Raw genomic sequence first — 19,771 nt, forward strand, 5'->3', positions numbered from 1 at the left:
TGGGTGATGAGCGGAGAGGTGACTGCTGGGACATTATACAGGAGGGCACTGGAGGATTCTGGGTGATGAGCGGAGAGTTGACGGCTGGGACATTATACAGGACGGCACTGGAGGATTCTGGGTGATGAGCGGAGAGGTGACTGCTGGGACATTATACAGGAGGGCACTGGAGGATTCTGGGTGATGAGCGGAGAGGTGACGGCTGGGACATTATACAGGACGGCACTGGAGGATTCTGGGTGATGAGCGGAGAGGTGACTGCTGGGACATTATACAGGAGGGCACTGGAGGATTCTGGGTGATGAGCGGAGAGGTGACGGCTGGGACATTATACAGGACGGCACTGGAGGATTCTGGGTGATGAGCGGAGAGGTGACTGCTGGGACATTATACAGCACTGGAGGATTCTGGGTGGTGACGGTGTCGTTGTTGTCAGGTTCCTATAAGGTGTCAGGACGTCGCTGTCTATCTCTCCATGGAGGAGTGGGAGTATCTAGAAGGACACCAGGATCGGTACCAGGCCGTGATGATGGAGGAGCTCCGGCCTCTTACACCACGAGGTGAGCAGCGCGGCTCCTTGTTGGCTCCGGTGGAGGTGATGACGTCTCTCCGGCGTCCTCCTATAATAGATGAGTTTTCTCCAGACTTGCTCTGGTTTTCTCTACATTTTCTCCGTCTGACAACAGCTTTCATTTCCCTGATTGTTTTCTTCTGATTTGTGAGTCGCGGTTTCTCCGCTGTCGTCTCGTCTTCATCAGTCTTGAGTCTTTGTTCTCTTCTTTCAGAATCTTTCTCCTTCCTTAGAGCATCGGTCACATTTTCTCTGCAGATGTCTCGTCCTTCTGTCCGTTCTCTCCTGTGAGGTCTTTTGGCCCCTAAGTCTGTTGTGGATTGTTACTCAGCAGAGTCGGGGTTAATTTACGGGTGATTTTCCCCTTAATCCGCTGTCGCTCGTCCGTCCCTCAGAATCGGTGTAGGCTCCATGTCGTCATCAGTGGTGGTCAGCGTCCGGCTCCTCCCTCTTGGCTGACACTTGTCTCACCTTCCTTGGACTCCTCCTTCTCTCTTCTTCTTTGTGACAAATCACTTTCTCCGTTCTGTGCACAAAGTCCTGGATAAATATCGGCCCCGGACGTCCCTCAGACCTTGGGACACGAGTCGCTGTCCTGACATAAAGATGGAGCGTGGTGGAGCCGATCACCCGTCAGTCTGATATTGAGGCTTTCCAGCCGTTCTCCGTCTATTCAGAGAAGCGCAGAACTCTCGGTACTGGAGGTCAGATCACCGCGCTCTCCTCTCTATAGGCGGTCATGTTTCTCTTTGAGGAGAGTGACCTTTCTCAGCACGAAGCGTTATAGGCCATGCAATGCTCCATGGGAAATAATCTCCTCTTCTGAGATGCAGCGGACGACATGCGCCGTACATGTTCCGCTCATCACACTGAATCATGCGGTGATAGAGATGACCGTCCCTGCCCGTCATTACCGCTGACTGTTCCGCCTCGCCATGTCTGCCGTCGCTGTGATTGGCCAGTTTATTCTGAGCAGCCAATCGCTGCATGTTGACAATAGAATATAAACACATGGGCCATGCACACAGTGAACAAGTCTGTAGGACAGCGTTCACACCACCAAAAGACTGAAACACGGAAAAACACAGTAAAACAAACGTATTAGAATGCTCTGTTGTAAAAAAAGTAACAGTAAACGGCCAGTGCTAATAAAAAGATATAACAAAACGGGATTTAGTTGATACGGATTTTGCAAAAAATGTTTACTAAGCCGCTCCACCAAACGCCAAGGTAACCCATCAGAGCAGTCCCCAACCGAGGGAAAAGGAAATTTCTTAGTGGTAGAACATTGCACAATGTGCCTGTGCAGTGTTACTCTTCTGTTTTCTCTGTGCGGCGCTCCCACGCCTCTTCAGCTGTCAGGCGCTATAATAGGGCAGATGGAGGCACTATGGGCGCCGTCTGACCTATGATCCGGCGGTATAAAAGTGACATTGGCCACAGTTTTGTGCACTTCTGAAAAGGACACCCCTGAACAGAAGCCATACAGAGTCCAGAGTAACTCTGCTGCCTCATTATAGTGAATGGATCTCTTCACTTAGCTTTAGATGGAAACCCCAAAGTAAGTGCTCAGCGTAGAGCGCCGGATAAATGTGATCCCAAACGTTATGTAAAATGTTCCCATTAACAGATTCAACTCAATCCACAAAAAAAGCAAGTCCCCACTCAGGTCCGTCATCTGTTAATGGAAATATAGGGGGGTTCCATGGTACTGGTATACAATGGCTCTGATAAAGCGAAATGGCTCCTCACCCGCATAAGTCAGCAAATTCTCTGCTCCCAAATCCAAATGCCCTTTCCCTTCTGAGCCCCACAGTGTACCTAAACCACATATTGCGTCCACATGTTTGGCATTTCTGAAGCCATGAGAGCCTCCCAAAGTTACGGGTGCATGCCTCCAGAAACACGGGCTGGGCCTAACGTACTGGTCACTGCAATGTACTGGTCACTACAGCGTACTGGTCACTACAACAGCAGTTTGCAATTTTCACTTCACAACATCCACTGCTGCTTGTTTATGGAAAATATCCATGGAGTCAAAATTGTCACTATACCTGTAGATAAATTCCCCAAGGGGTACACAGTTTCCAAAATGGGGTCACTTGAGGGAGATTCTGCTCTTCTAGTAATTAGGGGCTCTGCATATGGAGTCCGCAAACTGTTCTAGGAAAATCTGCGCTCCAGAAGGCAAATAGCGCTCCGTCCCTCCCGAATCTCTCATTATGGCTACGCAGTACTGTACGGCCACATATGGGGTATTGCCACGTTCAGTAGGAGTTGTGGGACAAATTCTGGTGCCATTTTTACCCACTCCTTGTGTGAAAATGTAAAATCTTGGGCTAAAACAAAATTTTAGTGGTAAACATGTAATGTATTCTTTCTTCACTGCTCAGTGGTATAAAACTCTGTGAGGCACAGGTGGTGTCAATATGATGACTGCACCCCTAGATGAATTCATTGGGAGGTGTAGTTTGTAAAATTAGGTCACTTATGGGGTTTCTGTTGTTCTGGCACCTCAGGGGCTCTGCCAGTGTGACATGGCACCCTCAAACCATTCCAGCAAGAAACTCCAGTATGGCGCCTCTTCCCTTCTGAGCTTTGCACTGGGCCTCAAAAGTACTATTCCCCTACATATGGGGTATCTGTGTACTCAGCAGAAATTGCACAACAACTTTTATGGAGCAATTTCTCCTGTTACCGTTATGAAAATGCAAAGTTTGGAGCTAAAATAACATTTTTGTGGGGAAAATGTGTTTTTATTATTTTCACGGCACAGCATTATAAACTTCTGTGAAGCACCTGAGGGTTCAAGGCGCTCATCATACATCTAAATACATTCCTTGAGTGGTCTATAGTTTCCAAAATGGGGTCACTTGTGGGTTTTTTTTCACTGTTTAGGAACATCAGGGTCTCTCCAAATGGGACATGATTCCAGTAAATTTTACATTCAAAAGTCAAATAGCGCTCCTTCCCAGCCCTGCCGTGCGCACAACAAGGGTTTTCTCCCTCATATGGGGTATTGGCGTACTCAGGAGAAATTGCACAACAAATTCTATGGTCCATTTTCTCCTGTTTCCTTTATGAAAATGCAATATTTTGTGCTAAAAGCTTGTTTGTGGGGAAAATTACCATATATACTTGTGTATAAGCCGAGATTTTCAGCACATTTTTTTTGTTTTGAAAACACCCCTCTCTGCTTATACACAAGTCATTGCGGGCGGGGGGATGGGGGAGCAGAAGACCTCATACTCACATTCCTGGTGTCATCGCTGCATATCAGTTTCTGCATATCAGTCAGGGCGCCGGCTTCTCTCTTCCTGTCTTCCTTCCAGTGCTGAGTGGTCACATGGTACCGCTCATTAAAGTAAAGAATATGCACGCGTCTCCACTCCCATAGGCATGGAGCGCATATTCATTACTTTAATGAGCGGTACCACGTGACCGCTCAGCACTGGAAGGAAGACCGGAAGAGAGATGCCTGTCCTGTCACTGCAGCGAGCTGGAAGATAGAGGTGCGTGGCAGTGGAACGGGGACAGGTGAATATCGCCACCTGGCCCCCATAGCGCGCCGGTGTCCCCGTCTGCTCAGGACACCGGCACCTGGCCCCCAGCGACGAGAGGTATGTCATTTTTTTTTTTTTTTTTATCGCAGCAGCATTTGGGGCATATTTTAATATGGAGCATCTTATGAGGCCATCATTAATCTTTGTGCAGCATTATATGGGGCATATTTTTGTATGGAGCATCCTATGGGACCCATTATGAACTTTTTGGGGCCATTATTAACCTGCCACGGTCACGCGTGTGTCTGAACACAGCGACTTCCGCAAGGCGAACCCATGACACACGTGACCCTGGATACACCGCCTCCAGTAGGGCGAATTTAAATAATAAAACGTGCAGCTGGATACGCCGCCTCCAACTGGCGAATTTAGGTAATAAAAAAATTATTAGCAGGGGTATATACCAAAGATAGGATGTATATTTTGTAGCAGATTGGTACGGACCAGTTTTAAATAAAACTTAACTTTTAATGTAGCTTTAAAAACATATAACAACAAAAAGTGCCATACAAAGTGCTCGTGCTGAAGTGATTATAAAATGATTCAATGCCGCCTGAAATCACCCATATGGAACAATGGGGCACTCATTATATCATTATAAATTAGAAAGAGTGGTCTATGGCCCCACATATAAATTGTCCTTAAATGGTTAATACTATTCTCTAGGCTCTATAACAGTCCATATAGGACATGAATATAAACAGAAAAGTGAGCCACTGTACATACATCAGACACCCTCAGAGAGGAAATGTATAGAGTCTCCTTTAGATTACTGACCACAAATCACCTCTCTAGAGTGTGAATAGATCATAATGTACTTATCTCAGATAACGTTGTTTTCAATGACGGTACCCAAATACTGCTCACAGCTAGGGGGCTCCACATATCAGCGCATCGCTGGGAAGCTCGATTCGCTCTATATGTCTCCCAACGCGTTTCATCTACCACAAATTCATCAGGGGAGTAGTGGCATATAGTCCGGTGGCATTGCGCGCCATATCGCGCTCTCGTTACCTTTTAAATACTTTCAGAAGTCCCGCGGTCTATCCCCACTTCCGGACGCCGGGGTTGGCACTTCCGGTTTCCATCTTGTTCAGGCCCCTAGACTCCTCTCCTGCCCCACTTCCTGGGCATGTCTAAGGGACGAAACGTCACATCCGGTGACGCGTATTGACCAGATCATATGCCCCACTTCCTGGGTTCGTCTGGACGTCAATAGCGTCACATCCGGTAAAAACAGCGATGTAAACACATCGCGTTCATGTGACTCGCCCGTGCCCATAGCAACCAGCCGCTATTGTACATGTCTATCTAGCGTTAGGCATCTCCTTCTAGAGAGTAGGGCTCGGGCTAAAAAAGAAAATTATACAACTATTCCCATTTAGATAACAATAGTATCAGTGCATTAGAGACGTGTATAATAACAAGAGATCAGCAAAAAACATTTTTTATTTTTTGCTGATAACCCAAACAAGGGACATTTTCAGTACATTCCTAAGTCCAAAAAACAATTTTTACACCATATTCAGGATACAAAACGTATGATTAAAATTTCAGAAAAAATAGTCAATTGATCAATAGATGTTGCATGGTAAACATCTCAAGGAGGCATTCAAGACTACTGTAGTCAAAGATAGAAGAGCTATTAATTAAAACAGAAAAACACAGATGAAGGAACGATCAGATTTATAACAAAATATTCTAATGGGTCCAATGACTTGAGGGAAATTATGAAACGGCATTGGCCAATTCTCCTCATTGATCAAGACCTTCTAGGAATTTTACCTGGTACCCCACAAATTACGTTCAGAAAAGGTCGTTCTATCAAGGATAGACTAGTCCGTAGCCATTTTTCCTTAAACACTAACATTAGATCTACTTGGCTGGGTACCCAACCCAAAGGGTGTTTTAAGTGTGGCAACTGCAAATACTGTGCATCAATCACACAGGACACTAATTTTCGCAGTAGTGTCACAAGAAGAACTTTTCCCATACAACAGTTTATTAATTGTAGATCGGTTGGAGTTGTGTACAAGATTACCTGTAGATGTAGTTTAGAATATGTTGGCAAAACCAAGAGAGAGTTCAGAGTGAGAGTGGGAGAGCATCATAGGGATATCATAAACAAACGAGACACACCAGTGGCGAATCACATCAACCAGGCCCACAATGGGGATGTTAAGGCTGTCCGTTTCATAGGCATTGAAAAAGTCCCAAAAAATCAAAGAGGAGGTGATTGGGATAAGCGAATCCTCCAGAGAGAAACCTTCTGGATTTTCTCACTACGAACAGTACATCCCAAGGGACTTAATGAACTCCTCACCTATTCTTCCTTCTTGTAGGGAGTACTTTAATAGGGCCATCAAAGTATAGGGAGAGCCGCCGTCGAGTGGGGGCGCCATTTGCGCAGGAATTAGGGTGCCAACCTCCGCGCTAGGTAGGTGACATATAGAGAGGGTATAATAGGGTAAGTTCTAGTGAGCACCCTTCTCTATCCTTCCCTAAAAAGTTCCGTGGTGTCCAGTATTTACCATGCAACATCTATTGATCAATTGACTATTTTTTCTGAAATTTTAATCATACGTTTTGTATCCTGAATATGGTGTAAAAATTGTTTTTTGGACTTAGGAATGTACTGAAAATGTCCCTTGTTTGGGTTATCAGCAAAAAATAAAAAATGGTTTTTGCTGATCTCTTGTTATTATACACGTCTCTAATGCATTGATACTAGTGTTATCTAAATGGGAATAGTTGTATAATTTTCTTTTTTAGCCCGAACCCTACTCTCTAGAAGGAGATGCCTAACGCTAGATAGACATGTACAATAGCGGCTGGTTGCTATGGGCACGGGCGAGTCACATGAACGCGATGTGTTTACATCGCTGTTTTTACCGGATGTGACGCTATTGACGTCCAGACGAACCCAGGAAGTGGGGCATATGATCTGGTCAATACGCGTCACCGGATGTGACGTTTCGTCCCTTAGACATGCCCAGGAAGTGGGGCAGGAGAGGAGTCTAGGGGCCTGAACAAGATGGAAACCGGAAGTGCCAACCCCGGCGTCCGGAAGTGGGGATAGACCGCGGGACTTCTGAAAGTATTTAAAAGATAACGAGAGCGCGATATGGCGCGCAATGCCACTGGACTATATGCCACTACTCCCCTGATGAATTTGTGGTAGATGAAACGCGTTGGGAGACATATAGAGCGAATCGAGCTTCCCAGCGATGCGCTGATATGTGGAGCCCCCTAGCTGTGAGCAGTATTTGGGTACCGTCATTGAAAACAACGTTATCTGAGATAAGTACATTATGATCTATTCACACTCTAGAGAGGTGATTTGTGGTCAGTAATCTAAAGGAGACTCTATACATTTCCTCTCTGAGGGTGTCTGATGTATGTACAGTGGCTCACTTTTCTGTTTATATTCATGTCCTATATGGACTGTTATAGAGCCTAGAGAATAGTATTAACCATTTAAGGACAATTTATATGTGGGGCCATAGACCACTCTTCCTAATTTATAATGATATAATGAGTGCCCCATTGTTCCATATGGGTGATTTCAGGCGGCATTGAATCATTTTATAATCACTTCAGCACGAGCACTTTGTATGGCACTTTTTGTCGAATTTAGGTAATAAACGGTATGTACAATAGTCTGGAAACCCCGCCTCCAGTAAGGCGAATTTAAACAAGGGAAACCTGGGAAACATTAACAATGGTGGGCCCTGCGATAGGGAATAGGGAAGTGGAGACCTCCTGAGCTCCCCTGAGCCAGTGTCCCTGCACTCCTAACGTTCCCTATGCCGGTTGCGCACCGGGCGCGCAACAGGAACCTAAAAACCCTAGCTCGCCCTGACCTAAACCCTCACTAGGGAATTGGTCGGTGCGGAAACTAATCCCACCACTGCACTAAAACACACATGAGTGTTAGCACCGCACACGGCAAGGCGGAATTCCCTGGAGTGGACCCTCTGGGCCGTGGCACCGAGGGGCCCCGGACGAGCAACCAGGTGTGGCTGACCCCTATACAGGGACCGTTTGGCGCAGGTCCAGGGGTTCTAATGCCACGGTAGCCGGAACCAAGAGGGGCGGCTCGGAATGGATCACAGAGCTGCAGACTGGAAGAAGAACTGCGTAAGGACGGCTGGAACAGACACCGGTAGATTAGACTAGACTAGAACAGGACAGCAGGTTGAAGCCCTGGTAGGCAAGGCTTGAGACAGACAGCAGGTACGGACTCGGGGAGACAGGACTGGAACAGGCACGGACACAGGACTTGAGCAGGTACGGACACAGGACTGGAGCAGGTACGGACACCGGTAGGCAGGACTGGAGCAGGTACGGAGACAGGTAGCAGGACTGGAGCAGGTACGGACACAGGACTGGAGCAGGTACGGACACAGGACTGGAGCAGGCACGGACACGGAGCAGAGCTGGAAGGAAACACAAAGATTAAGGCAGGGAGCCTGATGCCAGGCGAGAGCACGGGGCCTAAAGCGCTGCAAGAACAACAATGGTCAGGCGCCTCCACTAAGGGAGGGCGGCCTGATATAGCTGCCGCTGTGCCCCCATTGGTCCGGCGGCGCAATCGGGGCAAGGCACCGCCGGAGACCAGCTCAGATGTGGAGAGCCGGCCGCGGTCTACGGCGCATGTGCCAGGCCTGCGCTGACGTCACCAGCCGCGGGCCGGACAGAGAGGGACGCCGGGGCTGGAGGGAGCACGGCTGCCGGGCGAGGTGAGTATGGCCGCGCGCACCGGGACGCCTGGCGGGGATCGTGACTGGGGGCTGTGATGGCAATGCCAGGGGCCGTGGCAATGAGGAAAGATGACAAAACAGGGGAAACACCACTTAGCTTTGCTCTGTTGCGTACGCTCCTAGCAACAGAGCCCACCACCTGCGTGCATCTTCTCCACCCGGATCCTTCACCATAGTGCAGCCTTGGAGCAGAGTCCACCACCAATTGCAGAAGTCTAGTAACAGAGTCCCAAAGTTGAGTTCAGCTCCTGCCCAAAAAGTCAAGCATGCTTGAGTCCAGCTCTCAGCAACCAAGTCCCGCATGCTGAGTGCAACTCTCTCCATAGTCGCCACTCCACCAAGCCATGCAAGCACTTCCTGCCGACACCATAAACTGTGACTCCACCACGCCATGCCAGCCCTTCTTGCAGACCACATAGCTGCCACTCGTCCCCTCTGGCTGGGCTGCGCAGGACTCCTGTTCAGCTCCTTCCTCACCCCAGGCTTACTTGCCAAATGAACACACAATATCACCAACAGTGATCAAATACACCTGGCACTCTTTTATAGAGCCTAACACCTGTTTTATAATTACGTGCACATTAAACCAAAGAAACCAAAGTGCACTACCGCTCACCACCACCGGGGCAACTTAGAATGAACGACACCACGTGTAATAATTCTAATGGCCACCGGGGGCAATCACACCACTTTGGCACCTTGCCAAAGGAAAAAAAAAATCACTTTGTCCATTTAACTTGTCAGATCCAGCCTGGATCATGACATAACCTTTGTGCAGCATTATATGGGGCGTGGTTTGTATGGAGAATCCTATGGGGCCCATCGTGAACTGTATGAGGCATTATATGGGGCGTGGTTTGTATGGAGCATCTTATGGGGCCATCATGAACTGTATAGAGCATTATATGGGGCTCCTGATTCAATATGGATATTCAAAAACATTTAACCTACTGATGTCTCAATTTTACTTTTATTGGTATCTATTTTTATTTTTGAAATTTACCAGTAGCTGCTGTATTTCCCACCCTAGGCTTATACGCGAGTCAATAAGTTTTCCCACTTCTTTGTGGCAAAATTAGGGGCCTCGGCTTATACTCGGGTCAGCTTCTACCCGATTGTATACAGTAGAATTTTTTTTTTTACGTCTCAACATTATAAACTTCTGTGAAGCACCTAAGGGTTCAATGTGCTCACCACACATCTAGATCAGTTCCCCGAGGGGTCTAGTTTCCAAAATGGGGTCTCTTGTGGGGGATTTTCACTGTTTAGGCACCTCAGGGGCTCTGCAAATGCGACATGACGTCCGCTAATTATTTCCAAAAGTTTGCATTCAAAAAGTCAAATGACGCTCCTTCCCTTCCGAGTCTGTCTTGTGCCAAACAATGTTTTTTCAGCATGCTCAGGAGAATTTACACAGCAAATTTTTAAAAAAAATTGTATCTGAAGTAAATTTCTTCTGAAAAAATGTTAAATGTTGCTTTTTGTTTCCACATTCCAAAAATTCCTGTGAAGCACCTGAAGGGTTAATAAACTTCTTGAATGTGGTTTTGAGCACCTTCAGGGGTGCAGTTTTTAAAATGGTGTCACTTTTGAGTATTTTCTATCATATAGACCCCTCAGAGTCACTTCCAATGTGAGGTGGTCTCTATTTAAAAAAAAAAAAAAATGATTTTGTAGTAAAAATGAGAAATCGCTGGTCAACTTTTAACCCTTAACTTCCTAGCAAAAAAAATTTTGGTTCCAATATTGTGCTGATGTAAAGTAGACATGTGTGAAATGCTATTTATTAAGTATTTTGTGTGACATATCTCTGATTTAAGGGCATGAAAATTCAAAGTTGGTAAATTGCAAAATTTTTAAAATTTTTGCCAAATTTTTTTTCTTTCACAAACGCAAGTCATATCGAAGAAATTTTACCGCTATCATGAAGTACAAAAGATTTCGCCTTTTACGTCAGCGCATCCTGCATCCATTCCCCTCCCCCCTTCCCAATGCATTCTGCGCTGAACATGTGTGCTCAATTTTTGGCCACTTTTTTGTGGCACGTGTGCGCTTCCTACACATTATTGCTGATCACAGTCTGTACCAAGGGACTCATTTCTAGAAGTAGCGGATAAAAAAAAAGAATAATAGTTGTTACCGAGTAGCTTTATAGGTGGGGAGGTAGCGCATTAGGGGAGCGGACGTCCAAGTGTTAGTGACGTCCATTTCTCTTATTCAGAAAAAAATTTGTACCGAGAATCAGGGCTGCCATCAGGAATTTCAGGGCACAATACTGGCAAAAGTTTTTCCCCCTTGAGGCTCCATTCAGGCTTCACCCCTTTAACATTCCACAGTCCCACCGCTCACTCTTGGAAAAACTCCACATCTGCACCAAGTCCTCACCAATCACACATTGATGCTTCATATCAAACACCAGATCACACATATAGCCGACAGCTTTTCTTTTTGCCCAAAGATTTTTTTTAAGCCGCCACCACTACAAGGTAGATTCTTTTGGCCGGGCCCTACTCTACTCTAACCTGTAACCTCTACTCTAACTGTAACATTTTGTTACAATAGCCAATACTCTTTTAAGGTATATTTTTATTTATTTTTCTTTAAGGCAATGTGTCATACATTTTTTCAAATGACCAATAATACCACATACAAAGGAACTATTAACGCCACAGCTTGGCTGGACCACATATTACCACCACATAGTGACCGAATAATACCACATACAAGGAACAACTTCCATCACACCATGGCCGGACCACATAGTGACTGAATAATACCACATACAAGGGATAAATACCGCAACACCGTGGCCGGACCGCATATTACCACCAAATAGTGACTGAATACTACAATACTGATCATTAATAAAAAAAACCACAATGTTAATATTACCATAAGTGCCATTATACAGAAGAGCTCTGTATATAGTATACAGTGTGTAGTGTAAGTGCACAGGTAAGTAAATGACTCACCAGTAACAGTGTCAGTGTACAGGTAATTCAGTGATCACCGGTTACATTATACATGGGAGCTCTGTATATAGTGTCAGTGTACAGGTAATAGTGATCACCAGTGACATTATACACAGGAGCTCTGTATATAGTGTCAGTGTACAGGAAATACAGGGATCACCAGTGACATTATACACAGGAGTTCTGTATATAGTGTCAGTGTACAGGTAATACAGTGATCACCAGTGACATTATACACAGGAACTCTGTATATAGTGTACAGGTAATACAGTGATCACCAGTGACATTATTACCTGTACACTGACACTATATACAGAGCTCCTGTGTATAATGTCACTGGTGATCACTGTATTACCTGTACACTATATACAGAGCTCCTGTGTATAATGTCACTGGTGATTACTGTATTACCTGTACACTGACACTATATACCGAGCTCCTGTGTATAAAGTGATACCAGTGACATTATACATAGGAGCTCTGTATATAGTGTACAGATAATACAATGATTACCGGTAACGGAGTGAATTACCTATACGATGGACTACTTGCTAGAGATGGGGTGCACTTTACGAAGACTGGAAAACATGTATTTGGAAGTCGCCTTGCTACACTTGTAAGGAGAGCTTTAAACTAAAACAACATGGGAAGGGAAGCAAAAGGCCAGAAAAAGCCGTACACCTGACAAATGCTATTGAGAACTCTGCTATTAAAAGTGGAAAGGAAGAACAAAGACAAAAGATTCTAATAAAAATATTGGAGAAAGAGAAACCAATCACAAACTAAAATGTTTCTATACTAATGCACAAAGCATGGGCAACAAACAAGGAGAATTGGAACTACTAACACAGGAAAAGAAATATGATGTCATTGGAATCACTGAAACTTGGTGGGACTATACACATGATTGGAATACAAGACTAGAAGGATACAACTTATTTGCTAGAAACAGACTTGATAAACGAGGAGGAGGTGTCGCATTGTATGTTAGAAACGCGTATATCTGCACAGAGATTGAAGCTTCAGAGACTGGGAGTTCTGTGGAAACTGTTTGGGTAAGAATACAAGGACAGAACAATGGAAAGGACACCATTGTAGGCATTTACTACAGGCCGCCTGTGCAAGCTGAAGATATGGATGAACTCTTTATGCATCAAATGGCCAAGTTCTCCAAAAAATATGACATAGTTGTCATGGGAGATTTCAACTATCCAGACATTTGTTGGGAATCTCTCTCTAAAACTAACAGGTCAAGGAAATTCTTATCCGCTCTTGCTGACAACTTTATCTTCCAAAAGGTATGGAGAAAACAAGGAGAACTGCTACCTTGTATCTAATCCTTATAAACAGGGAGGAAATGGTTGAGGAGGTAAAAGTGGCTGGGACCCTAGGAGGTAGCGACCATGCTATTTTGGATAACTAGAGGAGGAAGACCTGTGAAGACTCAGACGTCAAGGTTAGATTTCAGAAAGGCAGATTTTAAGGGATTCAGAAAGAGAATTGGAGGGATCCAATGGCTGGATATCCTTAAAGACAAAAATGTCCAGGAAGGATGGGAAATCTTGAAAAATGAAATTCTCAAAGCACAATCGTTAACAATTCCAAAAAGAGGTAAGAATAGGAAGCATTTAAGGAAACCAGGATGGATGAACACAGAACTTAAGCACGTGTTAAAAAGGAAGAAAGAAATGTTTATAAAATGGAAAGAGGGAGGCATATCTAAAGAAGAATATAATACTGTCTGCAGAAATTGCAGGGCACAAATCAGATTACTAAAGCTGACAATGAATTTAGGCTTGCAAGAGACATCAAAGATGCTATAGGATTTTTACAGGATGAAAATGATGAAATGGTAAGACAGGATGTTGAGAAGGCCGAACTTTTAAATTCCTATTTTGCATCTGTTTTCCCTAAGAAAGGAAATGTAACATCAACGGTTCTTCACTGTCCTATTAAGGGAATAGAAGAATCCAGGATATCTATAAACAGAAAGTTAGTGAGGAAACACTTAGCTAACCTAAATGAATTCAAGTCTCCAGGTCCAGATGAATTACACCCCAGAGTTCTGAAGGAGATAATAGAAGAAATTTTTGAACCCCTCTCTATAATCTTTGAAAATTCTTGGAGAACAGGAGAAGTCCTAGAAGACTGGAGAAGAGCAAATATTGTTCCTATCTTCAAAAAGGGGAAGAACGTGGACCCAGGAAACTATAGGCCGGTGTGTTTGACTTCTATACCAGGAAAGATCTTTGAACAAATTATTAAACAACATGTATGTCAGTACCTGGACAAGAATGAAGTGATTAAACAGAGTCAGCATGGGTTTGTAACTAATAAGTCATGTCAGACTAACTTAATTTCCTTCTATGACGGGATCACTGATTGGGTGGATCAGGGAAATGCTGTAGATATAGTATATCTTGACTTCAGCAAAGTATTTGACAAAGTATCTCACACAATCGTTATTGAAAAAATGGCTAAGTATGGAATGGAGAAGGCAACTGTTAGGTGGATTCATAACTGGCTTAGTGATCGGACCCAAAGAGTGGTCGTAAATGGCTGCACATCCAGTTGGAAGAATGTGTCAAGTGGGGTACCACAGGGCTCTGTCCTAGGCCCTGTATTGTTCAACATCTTTATCAGCAATTTAGATGAAGGCATTGAGGGTAAACTGATTAAATTTGCTGATGACACAAAGCTAGGAGGGATAGCTAATACTAGAGAAGAGAGAGAGAGGATTCAAAAAGATATAAATAAACTGGAGCAGTGGGCAGCAACTAACAGAATGGTTTTTAACAGGGAAAAATGCAAAGTACTACATCTGGGCAATAAAAATGAAAAAAGCATATACAGAATGGGAGGAATAGGGCTAAGCAACAGCACATGTGAAAAAGACTTGGGTATACTAATAGATCACAGACTGAATATGAGTCAACAGTGTGATGCAGCAGCAAAAAAGGCAAATGCAATTCTAGGATGTATAAACAGAAGCATACAGTCTAGATCACGTGAAGTCATTATTGCCTTCTACTCCTCTTTGGTCAGACCTCATCTGGAATATTGTGTCCAGTTTTGGGCGCCACATTTTAAAAAAGACATCAACAAACTGGAGCAAGTTCAGAAAAGAGCGACCAGAATGGTGACCAGTCTGCAAACCTTGTCTTATGAGGAAAGGTTGCAGGATTTGGGAATGTTTAGCTTGCAAAAGAGAAGACTGAGAGGAGACTTAATAGCTGAATACAAATTTCTCAAGGGCTGTCACATTGTAGAAGGATCATCTTTATTCTCATTTACACAACAAAAGACTAGAAGTAATGGGATGATACTAAATGGGAGAAGACACAGATTAGATATTAGAAAAAACTTTTTGACAGAGTGATCAATGAGTGGAACAGGCTGCCACGAGAAGTGGTGAGTTCTCCTTCAATAGAAGTCTTCAAACAGAGGCTGGACAGACATCTGTCTGGGATGATTTAGCGAATCCTGCTTTGAGCAGGGGGTTGGACCAGATGGCCCAGGAGGTCCCTTCCAACTCTACGATTCTATGATTCTATACACAGGAACTCTGTATATAGTGTCCATGTGTAGGTAACACACTGACTTACCAGTGACGTCTCTAATTGAAGTCCTTCATCCTCACTTTTCTTTATCCAGTGCGGACCGCCATCTCTTCTTCCAACCATGACTCGTCTCTGCAGAATATAGCCGTTAGCTAAAGTGCAGTCCCCAATTTTTCCCCAACTTCTACACTACACCAGATGAATAAACAATGCAACTGTGATGGTCAACGTGTGACTGGACACACCACCTCCATCACGGCAAATTTCTATTGCACACGTGACCTTGGATACACCGCCTCCAGCAGGGCGAATTTAAATAATATCACGTGCAGCCGGATACACCGCCTCCAGCCGGCGAATTTCAGAATTACGCGTATAACTGGATACCCGCCTCCAGCAGGGCGAATTTAATTAATAAAGGGAAACACCAGGGAAACTGATACAATAGAGGGCCCTGCGATAGGAAACAGGGACGTGGAGACCTTCTGCACTCCCCTCAGTCAGCGTCTCTACACTCCTAACGATCCCTAGGCCCGTTCCGCACCGGGCGCCGATCAGGAACCTAAAAACCCTAGCTCACCCTGCACCTAGCCCTTTCTAGTGAAATGGACGGGGGCAAAACTAGAACTGAAATCACCACAGTGCAATGACCCTAATGGCCACCGGGGGCAAAACTACCTTAAAGCCAAAGGCTTGAAGGAAAAAAAAGGTTACTAGTGCATTTATCTGTCATAATCCAACCTGGATCATGACGGCAACAGTGTCACCCTGCACATTAACAAGACTGCCCACACCCCACTGAAAATAGTATCCTCAAAAATAAATTCACACCTGTAATAATATCCCTTAATTTTCCTCTACAGTAATAATGGCCCCATGTGTCCTCCCATCCTGGCCCCATATATGTGTCCATCCTGGTCTTGTATGTCTCCATCCTGTCCCCATATGTCCTCTCATCCTGTCCCCATGTCGTTTCATCCTGCCCCCCATATGTCTCCATCCTGCCCCCCCTCATGTCTCCATCCTGCCCCCTCTTATGTCTTCGCATATTGCGGATTTGAGTTTAAAGCAAAGTTTTAACTCGCCTGGCTGAGGTCCAGCGGCATCCTCTTCAACCATTTGAAGTGCAGACTCACTGGCACATGATGTTGATGTCAGCTGCCGGCGTTTGGCTGTTGGCTCCTGTTGCAGTGCAGAACGCGGTCTGCATATCAAAAAATTGCAACTGAATGTGCATCCAAGGGGGTATGTTCAATTATTAGTGAACGGCCGATTCCTGCCCCTGGGACTCAGTTACAGAGCCGGCTCCAGGTTTTCGTGGGCCTTGGGCGAAAAAGTCTCAGTAGGCCCCTATAGCACATGCCACAATTTATGATGCACAGATATGCCACAGAAATCTTGGTATAGTACAATGCCAAAGATTTCACTTCTTACATTACATGAGTGATATCATTAGCTCAGAAACCGGACAGTATAGTCCTCCATACAGTATTATGGGCACCACATAGTGCTCCATACAGAATAATGAGCCCCATATATTGCTCCATACAGAATAATGAGCCCCATATATTGCTCCATACTGAATAATGAGCAGTATGAGCCCCATATAATGCTCCATACAGTATGAGCCTCATATATTGCTCCATACAGAATGAGCACCATATAAAGCTCCATACAGTATAATGAGCCCTATATATTGCTCCATGCAGCATAATGAGCCCCATGTATTGCTCCATACAGTATAATGAGCCCTATATATTGCTCCATACAGTATGAGCCCTATATATTGTTCCATACAGTATGAGGCCCATATATTACTTCATACAGTATAATCAGCCCTATATATTGCTCCATACAGTATAATGAGCCCTATATATTGCTCCATACAGTATGAGCCCCATATATTGCTCCATACAGTATGAGGCCCATATATTACTTCATACAGTATAATCAGCCCTATATATTGCTCCATACAGTATAATGAGCCCTATATATTGCTCCATACAGTATGAGTCCCATATATTGCTCCATACAGAATAATGAGCCTCATATATTGCTCCATACAGAATAATGAGCCCCATATATAATGCTCCATAGAGTATGAGCCCCATATATTGCTCCATTCAGAATAATGAGCCCCATATAATGCTCCATACAGTATAATGAGCCCTATATATTGCTCCATACAGTATAATGAGCCTCATATATTGCTCCATACAGAATAATGAGCCCCATATAATGCTCCATACAGTATAATGAGCCCTATATATTGCTCCATGCAGTATAATGAGCCCTATATATTGCTCCATACAGTATAATGAGCCTTATATATTGCTCCATACAGTATGAGCCCTATATATTTCTCTATACAGTATGAGCCCCATTTAGTGCTCCATACAGTATAATGAGGCCCATATATTACTTCATATAGTATGAGCCCTATATATTGCTCCATGCAGTATAATTAGCCCTATATATTGCTCCATGCAGTATAATGAGCCCTATATATTGCTCCATACAGTATAATGAGCCCCATATAATGCTCCATGCAGTATAATGAGCCTCATATAGTGCTCCATACAGAATAATGAGCCCCATATAATGTTCCATACAGTATAATGAGCCCCATATAATGCTCCATGCAGTATAATGAGCCCTATATATTGCTCCATACAAAATGGACCCCATAATGTTAGGAACGGCGGAACGCACTAAATAAAAATAATAAAGTGCGTTCGCCGCTCGGGGTCCACCGTGCAGTAGGTGTTACAACCGCTGCTGAGTAATGGCAGACGAGCAATATGGCGATATAATACGCACGGGTTCAACTTCACCCGAAGTGCGCAGAGCGGGCTCTGTTCACACACAGGCGCCGCAACAAAAACATACAAAAGGCTGAGCCAGTTAGAGTCACAGGCCTCAGGTAAATGCACACACGGTATAAGGTCACAGGAGCAGGAACTAAGACAGAGGAGCTGCGTCCGTCTAGACCTACCGTGTGTGCGGCGTCGCTACTGCGAACGCCAAGAAGGGCTGCAACTGCAGCGCGGCGCAGGACACTGCCGCTGGACGACACAGCTACAAAGCAGGCGCTATGTCGGACGCTAGCGCAGAGGTGCAGTGTGCACAGTGGCCTAAGGCTTGCTACAGACTGGCGCAGACTACTGAACTAATTCCCTAACCACATGCGTAATATCAGAGGGAAGGGGTTTCATAAGTCAGTCACCAGAATCATACATCCATCACCATTCACACATAGCAAATATAGTCTATACTAGCGCATGGCGGAACGGCCATGTGCACTTTTTATAGCCATGCGGGACCTTCCAGATCTCCGAGATGGACCAATGAGATCTGGAACAGGACCTGAGCACATGACTCCCGATCTCCAATGGGAGATTGTCTCGTGAGCATGCCCAGTAGGAGCACAGAGGAACTTAGTCTCTGGAGCGGTCTGCTGCAAAGCAATCTCCTCTGCAGTAGAAAGACAGCAGGAGACCGCAGAATGTGAGGCTCTGGATTCCTGCAGAGCAGACGCAGAAACCTGACGCCTAACACATATAATGTTCCACACAGTATAATGAACCTCATATATTATTCCATACAGCATGAGCCCCATATATTGCTCCATACAGAATAATGACCCTCGTATATTAATTCATACATAATGGGCCCCACATAATGCTCCATACAGTCTATGATGTGCCCCATATATTGCTTCATATAGTATGAGCCCCATACAATTCTCCATACAAAAAGGGCCCCATATAATGCTTCAGTATATGATGGGCCCCATATTATGCTCTATACAATATATAATGGGCCTCGTATAATGCTCCAGTGTATTAATGGGCCCCATATAATGCTCCATACAGTATATCATTGGCACCATGTATTGCTCCAAACATGACGAAAAAAATGAAATGCCTCTCTTCGCTGGCCACTGCTCTGCTCCGGACTGCTCAGCGACGCCATCTTCCGGCTCTCTGCATTGTGAATGTTTAGAGTAGATGGTGCACAGTAGTGACGTCATCGCGCCCTTTGCCCTGAAATGTCGCATCGTATCAGGGCTCTGAACAAGCAGGGGAAGAGCCCACTTGCGGGCACTAGTATCGGACCCCCATAGTGAGCTGGTGTCCCTGATGGCCAGTGGGGCCCCCCCACCTGATCAGGGTCCTGGCACGTGCTCGGGTTCTGACGCCGTGCCCTCCTCCTCACTGGGCACCATGATCCAGTAAATCCATGTCGGCGGCCCTGCCGACATGCTTCGTGGGTAGCGCATTAGTGTAGTGAACGCTTCTGTAATTTTTTTTTTATTCCAAATTTTGTTTTTACTTTTGAT

General features: G+C 44.9%; 2 protein-coding genes and 1 pseudogene across 3 annotated transcripts in view; 2 read left to right on the top strand and 1 right to left on the bottom strand.

Moving 5' to 3' along the window:
- The window catches only part of LOC141074931 (uncharacterized), a 1,026,924-nt gene that overhangs the window by 838,025 nt on the left and 169,128 nt on the right, over positions 1 to 19,771 (bottom strand). The window lies entirely within an intron of this gene.
- Positions 1 to 19,771, top strand: part of LOC141074919 (uncharacterized) — a 488,071-nt gene that overhangs the window by 400,741 nt on the left and 67,559 nt on the right. The gene's annotated exons all lie outside the window — the stretch shown is intronic.
- LOC141074927 (uncharacterized) overlaps positions 1 to 19,771 on the top strand; it is a 272,961-nt pseudogene that overhangs the window by 94,286 nt on the left and 158,904 nt on the right.

The sequence above is a fragment of the Dendrobates tinctorius genome, unplaced genomic scaffold, assembly GCF_039654945.1.
Source record: "Dendrobates tinctorius isolate UK_male_01 unplaced genomic scaffold, ASM3965494v1 ptg000342l, whole genome shotgun sequence".
Lineage (NCBI taxonomy): Eukaryota > Metazoa > Chordata > Amphibia > Anura > Dendrobatidae > Dendrobates > Dendrobates tinctorius.